We start from the raw sequence: 11,391 nt of genomic DNA, 5'->3' as shown, positions 1-11,391 counted from the left end.
ACTTGGATAGGAGCCCACCTTTAGTGAAAATGCTTTTTAAACATTGCCTTATTTTCTGAGAAAAACATAGTGTAAATGAGCGGGCACACTTGGAGAAAGTCGCAAATCGAAATTTCGCTAAACGGGTGCAATTTTGGCCTTTTTCTCTATATGCGCCGTGCCCAATTCTATATGCGCCGCGCCACTTTGGAGGTTGTTTTTAGGCTCCTGCAAGAGTCCAAATTGTGCCCAAGTGTTCTTGTTGGAAATCTTGGCCTTTCTACTTTCCAACCCAAGTGGAATTTCTGAATTTGGTGCTCATTTTCCCCTCCAAATCTTCATTCTCCCAAGACTGCTTCCTGTGTGTCAAAATAGGGGCAGAGAGGTCATTTTTTGAGTGTTTTTGACCTCCTGGAGACTCAAATCATGCCCAAATTTCTTGTCCAAGCACCATTAGTCGTTATTTTTCATGCTAAATCCAAAAATGCAAACCATTTGTGATTTGGAGCTCCCAATCCTAAGCGCCGCGCCACTGGGAGAAAAAACCTGTGTTGTGACCAAAAATTTGCCATGTGACCAAAATTGCCCCAAATTTCTTGAAATTTGGGCTGGAGCTTCCTTATCAAGTGTTATGTTGGGCCAAATAGGCTTCATCCAATATCTGAAGTCGATCGAGCTCCCTTTGCCTCTTTTGCTTCTTGATTGCCTTCCTCAATTTCGCCTTCAAATTCCTGATTCGGGCCTTGCACACTTTGTTTTGCGCCATGTAGTGGAAAGCCATGTGTCTCAGCAATGCATGGTCCTTGTCGGCCTTGTCCAATAGCCTCTCCAAGTGCATGTTAACTCTCTTGAGGTTGGCCTCTCGATCCTCCTTAATCTCTTGCTCCAATGACGTGAGCTCAACTCTTCTCCTTTGTGCAGCTTGGCAACACTCACAAATGTTTTGTAGCTCCATAATCGCTTGCTGGTCCTCCAGCTATTTGTTCCTCTGCTCCAGATATTTCATGTTCCACTTAGCCCTCTCCAAGTCAAGGGATAAGGCTTCGATCTCTGATTGCTGCTCCTGGATGATCTCGTTGAGCTGTGCACTTGTTGGTTCTGTATCTATATCATCATCATGAAGGACAACGAATTTGGTCTCTCGTTCACCTGATGGCTCAGTTGAAGGCCCCTCATCATGCATTGGCTCCTTACCTCTGTCCTGTACCTGTAGTGTTGATGTCGGAAGTGAGGCCCCTTCCACCCCGGGTGGAGATAACACTCGCTTTGTTGCTGCAAACAAATGTCTAGCACCCCTCTGATATGTGATGAAAACCGGCTCACTAGCAGTCTCATGGCACTCATACCAACGAGAAGGTTCACCCTCATGCTTAACCTTTGATAATACTTGTGAAATTCTAAAGAGGTCACGGGAGATGAAATCATCCCAAGTAATGCCCTGCAATCCTAGCTGATGAACCACAAAAATCTTAATAAGAGCAAAGTGATAAACACTGTTAAGTTGCTGCTGAGGGGTCTTGTGCTGCATGAAGTTGTTCATCCTCTCTATGTTCCTGCAAATGAAAAATGGGATGTTCATCATCCGTACCCTGGTAAAGTGCATGGGCAACCTGATGTGATAGGCATATAGACGAGAGAAACTCCCCTCACAGCTGAAGTACTTCATGATCAACTTCATGAGTGGAGCATATTCATCTTTCAAATATCTGAATGGAAAGAAGCTTGTGAGCTGCCTCAAGCAATTGGACTCATTGTAAGGCTCATAATGCTACTTATCAACTTTCTGTTTCTTGTGCCATGGTTCTCCAACATTCGGTATACCGGTTGCTAATGAGACAGTTTCGAGTGTCAGTGTGAAGGTGACCTTGGCCAAGATAGAGTGATCTCCATGTAGGTGAAGCACAAAAAGACGGGCCAACTCATGATGAACTCGAACATTAGCCACTCTTTGACAAAACTCAAAACATGATAGATTCTAGAAACATGACATAGCAAGAGGGCATGCCTGCAATTCTGTGAGGGTGGTTGGCTCATCCCTAACATGTTTGCCACTCTTGTGATGTCTCCTGGGAGCCTGTTCTTCCGAGGATGAATCACTTTGTGTCTCCATCTCATACTCTGATGAATGCTCAGATGCCATGACTGTTGTGTGTACTGTACTTGGGCTGCCCTTTGATGATGGTGTGAAACTAGGTGTTGTTGTGATATTTGCCACCAAGGGGAACAATGAAAAAAGGGAGTATTAGGAGGGGAATAATATGATGGGAATAGGGGTTATGGGGAGAAGTTTTGTTTAGGGATATGTAGGGGGGTTTGGGGATTTGATAAGGTATGGTTTTGGGGTGTTATGTTGACAAATAAGAGGAGGGGATAGGGAATGGAGTTTGGTAATATTTTAGGGTAGGGGTAATAGGGAAAAATGAGATAGGGGGGAAGGGAAAAATGGAGAGGAGGGAAAAGATGAGAGGTGAAAGAGGAGCCTTGGCATCAACACCACAATTTTCCAACCCTAGCAACAATGGCTTTGGTGTTTTCTAGTGGTTGGTTTTATGAATTTTAGTTGCCACTATAAATAGCCATGAACCACCATAACCTTCACAAAAATACATGAGCCATCGAGATTTAGAGCCTACTTGTCGATTTAAGGGGTTTCAAAGGCAATTTGAGGCAATTTGGCATGATTTCGAGCCTTTGTAGGTGTGCGTCGTGCGACAAACCCAATGTGCCGCGCTCTTTATATGCGCCGCGCCCTTGTAAACTTTGCACTTGGGGTGGCTCTATGTGCGCCACACTCTGTATGTGCGCCACGCCCCTCTGTGTGTGCGTCGCGCTCTTGAAAATGACTCCAACTCCCTCCAAACACGTGCTTTGCACTCTCAAACACTTTGCTATGTTTCTCAATAACCTTGATTTGCACAATGACCTTGTTTCCTTGTGGAAATTCTTATATAAAGACTTTGAAGTCATGGGTTAAATTTTTGCTTCTTCAAAAACCCACTTTGCTAATGTTTCCTTTTGACACTTTTCACTGACTTAAAGCAACACTGAATTTCTTTCTTCCCTTTGAATTTTTAGCTAGAATGATGAATTTTTCGGCACTTTTGCAGGGGTTGCATGACAAGGCATTTGGCCATAGAAACCATGACTGCATCTGAAGAAATCAATTGGCGACCTTTTGAAATTTTTATCACAAATGACACACTGTTTGACTTTTTTCTTCAAAACAGAGTTTTGAATAACAATAGAACTTTGTCCACATGACGATGAAACTCTCTGAATCGTAACTTTGTAAGGGACCCACTCTAGCTTGCATGGCTTTATTGGACATGGTTGAAGACCAAATTGATTAATCCCTAGACCTAATTTTCGAAAATGACTTTTGTCCATTAAAGGACCAGACCTTGACTGTCATGGAATTTAATGATCATTGACAAAAGACCTAAGCCAGTAGGAGCCAGACATGAGGGGAAATGAATAGCATGACCTTTTCTGTCAGATTATGGCATGCTCCTAGCGGAATGCAGCTGGGTAAATGGAGTGGGACTCCCAAAAATGAAATGCATAAAGAGTTTTGATCTCTGACGGAGGACTGATCAGACCGACTCTAATAGGAGGAATGGATTGTGAGGGATGCATGCATCCTGGTTCTGTCCTTTGTCTCTGACTTGCACGATTCTCCCAAAACCTGTAATGACCTTCCTACAACCTACAATTTATTCGACATAAATTAGATTTATTTATTTATTTATTTATTTTTGTCTGAGAAAGTTGGGGTGCCTCCAGGAAGTTTTCACCCTCACTGTCTGCCCTGGGCGCCTCCAAGAGGTTTTCACCCAAGGATATTTTTTTTGTGTGTGTTTTTTCTTCATGATGTAGGTAGAGTGGAGACAGGGACCTGCTCCATTACCAATACTGATTTTCCAAGAGTCTCAATGAACTCCTACTTAGAAAGGGGCTTCTTGTAGATTTTCAATCTATGCCCATTGACGAGCATGGGGATGGCTTCTTCATCAATGGTCCGAATAAGGACTGAACCATTGTCATTGCATGTTTCCACTATATATGGTCCCATCCATCTCGTCCTCAGTTTTCCCTTGAAATCCTTGTACCTTGGATCATATAACAACACCCAATATCTTGGCTGAAATTGATTTTCTTTGAGGTGCTGGTCATGCCATATCTTTCTTTGAAGCTGGATTACCTCTGAGTGGAGAAGGGCCTGCATTCTTTGTTCATCTAATCCATTCAGCTGAAGCAATCTTTCCTATTGTGCATGGCTAAGATCTAGGTCCAGCTGAGCTGCCAACCTCAATGTGTTATATTCAAATTCTATGGATAACAAAGCCTTCTTCCCGTAGACCAGCTCATAGGGTGTGAAACCTGTCGTAGTTTTCCAAGTAGTGTTGTAGGCCCAGGTGGCCTCAACCAAGCGATCTACCCAATCTTTTCTGCTGCTGCTCACTACCTTAGTCAAAATCCCTTCAAAGCTCTGTTATTAACTTCCACCTGTCCATTTTCTTGCGATGATAAGGGGTGGAAGTTCTGTGCTTAATATTGTGATGAGTGAGCAGGTCTTCAATCAGGTTAGAGGTAAACTGGCTTCCTTGATCTGTGACTAATTCTCTTGGGTAGCCAAACTTGTAGAAGATATTTTCCCTCAAAAACTCAGCTACCTTTTCTTCTGTTGCTGCTTTGATTGCCTTCGTTTCTACCCACTTTGTCAGGTAATCTATGCACACAATGATGTAGGACCTCTGTTTTGAAAGAGGGTTGATAGGACCCACAAAGTCCATGCCCCACTTCTCAAATGGCTCGAAAGTCACCTGAGGTTGTAGGGGCATCTCATCCTTTGGAGTAGGTTTCCCCATCCTTTGACATCTGTCACATTGGCTGATATATCTCCTGACATTTTGATGAAGAGTGGGCCAATAGTAACCTACCTGTAAAATTTTGAAGGCAATTATCTTTGCTACAAAGTGGCCTCCATAGGGCCCATCATGATAGGTTAGGAGGATTTCAAAAACTTCCTCCTCCCTGACACATCACCTCAAAATATGATCTGGGACAAGCTTAAAAAGATTTCCCCCAATCCAAGTGAATGGGGCACTTTTCCTCACGATCTTGCTCTTCTCTTTTGAGGATAGGTATGGCGGAAACTACGCTGAAACCAAATAATTTGCTATATCAGAAAACCATGGAGAGAGTACTGAAATAACAAATAGGTGTTCATCTGGCATTTGATCATCCACCATCCCTTCTTCACCTGCAAGCAAATCTAGTCTAGACAGAAAATCAGCAACAACATTTTTCTTACCTGGCTTATCAACAATGGTCAAATCAAATAGCTGCAATGAAAGTAACCTTCTAATTATACGAGCATTTACATTAGGTTTGTTCATCAAATACCTAATTGCAGCATCATCAATATGCACAAAGGTTTGATAGCCAGTGATGTAGTGTCTGAACTTGTTTAGGGAATGGACTACAACCAAGAGCTCTTTCTCGGTTACAGTATAGTTTAACTCCGCCTTGGACAGGTTTTTACTAATAAAATATATGGCATATGATAGCTTCTCCTCAACTTGTCCTAAGGCTGCTCCTATGGCTTTGTTTGATGCATCTGTGTGAATGTGGAAAGGCAGGGCCCAGTTTGGACCTCTTAAGATTGGGGCAGTTATTAGCTTACCTTTTAAAGCACCCAGAGCCTTCTAACAGTTGTCAGTTCATATGAACTTAGCATCTTTTCCCAAAATACCAAACAATGGAGAGGCTATCTTACTGAAATATTTAATGAATCTTATATAATATCCTGCTAAGCCTAGAAAACTCCGAACATCTCTTACCTTTTGAGGAAGTGGGACCCTTTGGATGGCAACAACCTTGTTGGGATCCAACTGTAAACCTTGCTGAGAAATTGTATGACCTAGCACTGTCCCTTCAGTCATCAAGAATTCACATTTATCAGGACTGAGGGACAGGTTCATCTCAATGCACTTGGCTAAAACTGTCCTCAAGTTAGTCAAAGCTTCTCGGAAGTTAGAAGCATAAGGGGTAAAGTCATCCATATAGATTTCCACTGAATCATGAACCAACTCAGCGAATATACTCATTACTGCTCTCTGGAAAGTGGCAGGAGCATTGCATAACCCAAAGGGGAGGACCCGGTAGGCAAAGGTACCCCATGGATAAGTGAAAGTGGTCTTATCTTGGTCTTCCGGGTTGATTTGGATTTGATGGTACCCGCTAAACCCATCTAGAACAGAAAATAACTTCTTCCCTGCCAGACCATCTAACACTTGATCTATGAAAGGCAAAGGGAAATGGTCCTTCTTGGTGGCTTTGTTAAGTTCTTGATAATCTACACAGATTCTCCACTTCCCATTTTTCTTAGACACAAGCACCAAAGGAGAAACCCACTCACTGTCAGAGATGGGATAGATGAATCCTTCATGCAACAACTTTTGTAGTTCTTCTTTGAAAATATCCTTAAGGGCTGGATTCAACCTACTTTGAGGTTGCCTAACTGGCTTACAATCCTCTTTAATGTAGATGTGATGGGTACAGACCGAAGGATGGACTCCTTTCATCTCCTTATAGCTCCAAGCAAAAGCATCCAAATGGTTGTTCAATAGGCTACACAACTCTTTCTCCTGAGAGGTGGATAGGGATGAGTTTATCTTCAAGGTTCCTTCAAGGCCAAATTCCACATTCTTAACTCAGAGAGAGGTCAAATCAGCTACACAGAGATCAACTAAAGCACTGGCTTGGGTTTCTTCCACCAACTCTTCTAATGGCAGCACACTGGGGGGTGGATTTTGAATCAAATTCTCAATAAGATCATCCTCGGTTTGAGGACCTCCCCTAGTGGCTTCCACTGTGCATAAGGGGGCCGAGTAGACTTCCCCTTCATCTTCTTCCTCCAACTAGAGAGGTAAGTCATATTCTAGTAGAGGTTGGGTAGGAGGATATAGGACTAGCTGTTTGGACATATGCCCATTCTTGATGGTCATGCTCCTGGCTTGAAAACTGATGTAAGCATCTGTAGTAGCTAACCAAGGCCTTCCCAAGATGAGGGGATACCCAGTGAGTTTTTCCTTTGGCTGAAGGACCAAGAAGTCAGCAGGGTACTCCCAGGAATCAATGGAGACCATGACATCTTCCACAATCCCTTCAGGAGTCATAGTGGAGCGATCTGCCAATTGCAGTATTGTTGAGGTCTTTCTTAGGGAACTCTGAAGGTTGAGTTTGAGCATAGTGTCCCTGGTAATTACGTTAATGGCAACCCCTATATTAATCAAATTGTGGGGGATTATGGTACCATTTATGTGGACATCAACTACAGGACTCCCAGGGTCTAGACATTTTGGATAGATTATCTATCCCAACATCAGGTCAGAAAGTTATCCTATGACATTGATAGTTGGGGCATCTCTCTTGTGCTTACCTGGGTGCCTGAAACACTTCTTTTTGATCAACTTATTGTGGATTGGTACATCTTTTATGCCCTGGAGAAGCGGTATTTTCACACATAATTGTTTAAGTTCTCCCAAAAGTTCAGTTTCTTCTGGGTTTGGTTGTGTGGTTCCAGTTAGTCTCTTAGGAAAGGGTGGAATGGCTTTGGGTTCACTTTCCTGTTTCTCTTCCTCGTCCTACTTAGGAGGAGGTTGGATATCTGGGAGGAACTTCCTAGATTGTAGGTTAATCTCCTGAATCTCCATAGCATAGGCAAGGCATGTGGTTTCTCCAGTATATACCTGTTGGGCTTGTCTGTTATTGGGGTTCGGGTTCGGTTGAGTAGGTATCTGGGGTTGTCTTGGAGGAGCAGGAGGTAATGGCTGTGGTTGAGCAGGTGGTGGGGGAAAAAGAGTAGGAGGAGAGTTGTATTGGGGCCTCCACCCCTGATGAGGTGCATTCCATTGAGGTTGTGGTTGAGTGTGAGAATGAAATGAGTGAGCAGCTGGTTGAGTATGGTATTGAGGAGGATATGACTAAGGAGGGGGTGTGGACCAGGAAGGATGAGTAGGGGGGCCCCAAGAAGGCATGGAAGTGGCTTGATTGGGGTTGTAATAAGTTTGGGATGTCCCTTGCATCCCCTACTGGTAGGGTCTGGGTCCATGTGGTCTCCTTTGGTTCACGAAGTAGAGTGGTTTAGTGGCTCCTTCAGCCCCTTGGTACATAGCTTTAAATACAGGCAAAGAAGGGCATTGATTTGTAGGATGGTCTTCTTCACAGACTAAACACACTTCTACAGAGTGCAATGGACATTCGTTCTTAGGATGCTTTCTGGTGCACCTGGGACAAAAGATGGCCAAATCCCTCTCAGCTTCCTCTTGCTTCCTTTGGATTCGCAAGGTATCCATTTGCATGGCAATGGCCTGTCTCATCTCGCTTTTGAAATCTTCCATTTGATTTGCAAATTCATTTTTAAGGAACGAACTAGATAAAGGGGTACTAGCTAAGAGTTGACTTCCCCTACCTCTCTTTCTGGCTGCCCTAGAATGGTTTCTAAATACAGTCTTTATGTCATCATAAGGTAGGTAGTAGATGTCTCCCCCAACCAGCAAATGGAGGGTATCTATAAGGTCTTTAGGGACTCCTCTGAGCAGAACCAACTTCAGAGATTCGGGGTCAAGTGTACACCTGGCCCTTTTATGACTGAGTTGAAATCTCTCTTCATAGTCTTCTAAAGATTCATCACTTCCCATAGTCATTCGAAAGATTTCTTCCTTTGTATCCTTTGACCTACACTAGTCTTGGTATTTGTTGTTAAAGGCTTGTTGCATTTGAGCCCAAGTTGTGATACTGTTTCTAGGTAGCCCCATGAACCAGCAGAGTGCTGCATCCTTGAGGGTAGAAGGAAAGAGTTTCAACTTTTGCTCGTCTTCTGCATAGTCATAAATTCGACAAAGGACAACAAACTCAAACAAAAAGGTATCAGGGTCTTCAATAATCAATCCATGGAAGTGAGGTAAGGTTGAGGGACTGATGTTTTTCATTTTTGTGTCCCCATTGATCTCTCAGATGGGAAAGTTACCCTCTACTCTCTCCCCATTTCCTCTACCATTTCTGTTTTCAGCCATGGTCTCAGGAGGAATGGTTTCTTTCTCTTCTTCTGTTATAGGATATTCATATATTTCTGGAGGTTCACCTATATGTTCTTCAGGATCACTGCCACCAAAGAAGAGAGAAGGGTGACTCAATGATGTGGTGGGGGTGTTGGGTAGGAATTTTCCTGAATTGTCTTTGTTCCTACGAGGCATGAAATGAAATCTCTTTTTTTTGGGTGATTTTTGTTGTTGTTTTGTTTTGTTTTGTTTTTTTTTGTTTTTTTGTTTTTGTTTTGTTTTTTTTTTTTTCCTGCTTGTACCTAGAAAACTGAAATAGATTGAACTGCAACTAACTGAATCCTATCTTGCTAAAACGAAAATGCCGAATTGAAATGAAAGCAGGAAAGGACTAATATATTTTGCTGAAATGAAATTGCAGAATTGAAATGAAAGAAGGAAATGACTAATCTATTTTGCTGAAATGAAATTGCGGAATTGAAATGAAAGCAGGAAATAGCTAATCTACGCTTGCTGAATTGACATTGCAGAATTGAAAGGAAACAACTATTCTACTTTTGCTGAAATAAACTACTTAGCAGAATGTTTGCAGTAGAAAATAGAAGAAAAACAGTAATCACAAAATACTCTGACGCTTCCTTGGCAATGGCGCCAAAAAGATGGTGAGCTCCAATATTGCAGCAATGATGCTGCAACTCCTGGGACTCCCTACTTTACTTTTATCAACCTAGTAGTTCGTAACAAACTTGGAAGCCACGATGCTGTGCACAAGTACTAGCTCTGACTACAGGCTGTCACTTGATCAGCTGGCACAAGTTTGCTAGAAGCTTAAGCCAACTTCTATGAGTTCTTAGAAGAAGCTTTTAACTATGATGGATGAAGACTAACTCGAAAGAGGCTAGTCTACTTGCAGAAAGAAGATGAAAGCTGGAAGGAAATGCAAACCCTAACAAACCCTAGTTTTACAGACTAACCCTACTTGTGCAAGAAAAGAGATGTACAACTATTGAAATGGATGTCATGGACTATTGTAGAGGTAAAATACATGTGTTGAAGCTACATATGGAAAAATCATCTTTTTGTATTTTTGAGCAATTTTATGCAAAAATTATTATGCATGTGTTTTAACTATTTTTGACTGTGCAGAGGTTTATTGGTGAAAGAAAATGGAGTGGGTGATTGTAGGGGGTTAGGAAGGTATGGAGAGGACCTAAGGGGTCCCTAGCACCCTTCTGGAGATTTCCACCGTGCTCAAATCTTGAAAAACTCCTCGCGTTATCTTCTACAGGAGGTTGCAGGGGATCTACAGGAACAGGCCGAAAGTGATTTTTAGAGGATTGATGGAGGAAAAATGGTGGGGAAGTGGAAATGAAGGATGGATAAAGATGTTAAGAGGTGTGGGACCTGGTAAATAAAGCTAAGGAGTGATGAAGATGGGTGGATTTTTTCAAGGATGTAGAAAGCGATGTTGCACAAAAATATAGAAATTAGGGTTAGTTGGGAAAGTGTGGCAAATGAAGGAAATAAATCTTGAGTGAGGGGTTGGAGCAGGTTGTATGATGGAGGAAGGGTAGGTAGGAATGTATTACAGGTGTTCTACACATCACTTTTCAAAAACTAATCCAAACAAAGACAAAAAACATAGATCTATATACTTTGACCTAATCTACTCTTAAAAACCAGAAATATGATGAACAACAGTGTATAAACAGGAAATCATGCAAGAGAGCTATGGAAACCTGAACATGAAGACACAACTGATATCAACTTTTCCAATTCAAAATCTCGCACTAGAAATTGCATTATAAGGCAAAAACAATGTTTTGTGGCAGCAAGTGTACCTTGGTCTCAATTCATGATCCCAAGGAGGGAGAAATGAGGTCAAGGACTGCTTGGTAGCCTTTTTGTGGATATTTTCTGTTACCAAACTGTCAAATCAACCTCAAGCATGAACATCTATCTAAATCATCAAAATCAACCTAAGAAATGGAGTAAGATTTTAACCTAAATAACAAAAATTAGTCTATGAATGCAAGGAAAACACATAAAAGTACAAAAAGGAGGTACTGGCACTTGGGTTGGTCCCAACCCCAAGAGCTACAGCCTCCTAAGAAAGATCAGAGTTGGCACAAAGTAAGATTCATCTTCATTGATCAGAAAATAATAGCTACATCCAAAAACTGTTTACAAGAAGAAGCTCGAAAATGCGCTGATACAGAGCTACACTTGTTGAAAATAATACTGAGAGGGGGGGTGAATCAGTATTATCAAATTCTTTTCAACTTATATAAAGATTAGCAGATCTGACTAATGAAACTTGTGTATACCTTCCAGACTTATAATTTAA

The sequence above is a fragment of the Pinus tabuliformis genome, chromosome 9, assembly GCF_031772625.1.
Source record: "Pinus tabuliformis cultivar Carrire ecotype Pingquan chromosome 9, CPIR1, whole genome shotgun sequence".
NCBI lineage: Eukaryota > Viridiplantae > Streptophyta > Pinopsida > Pinales > Pinaceae > Pinus > Pinus tabuliformis.
The sequence above is the reverse complement of the archived record's forward strand: the minus strand, read 5'-3'. Positions refer to the sequence as shown.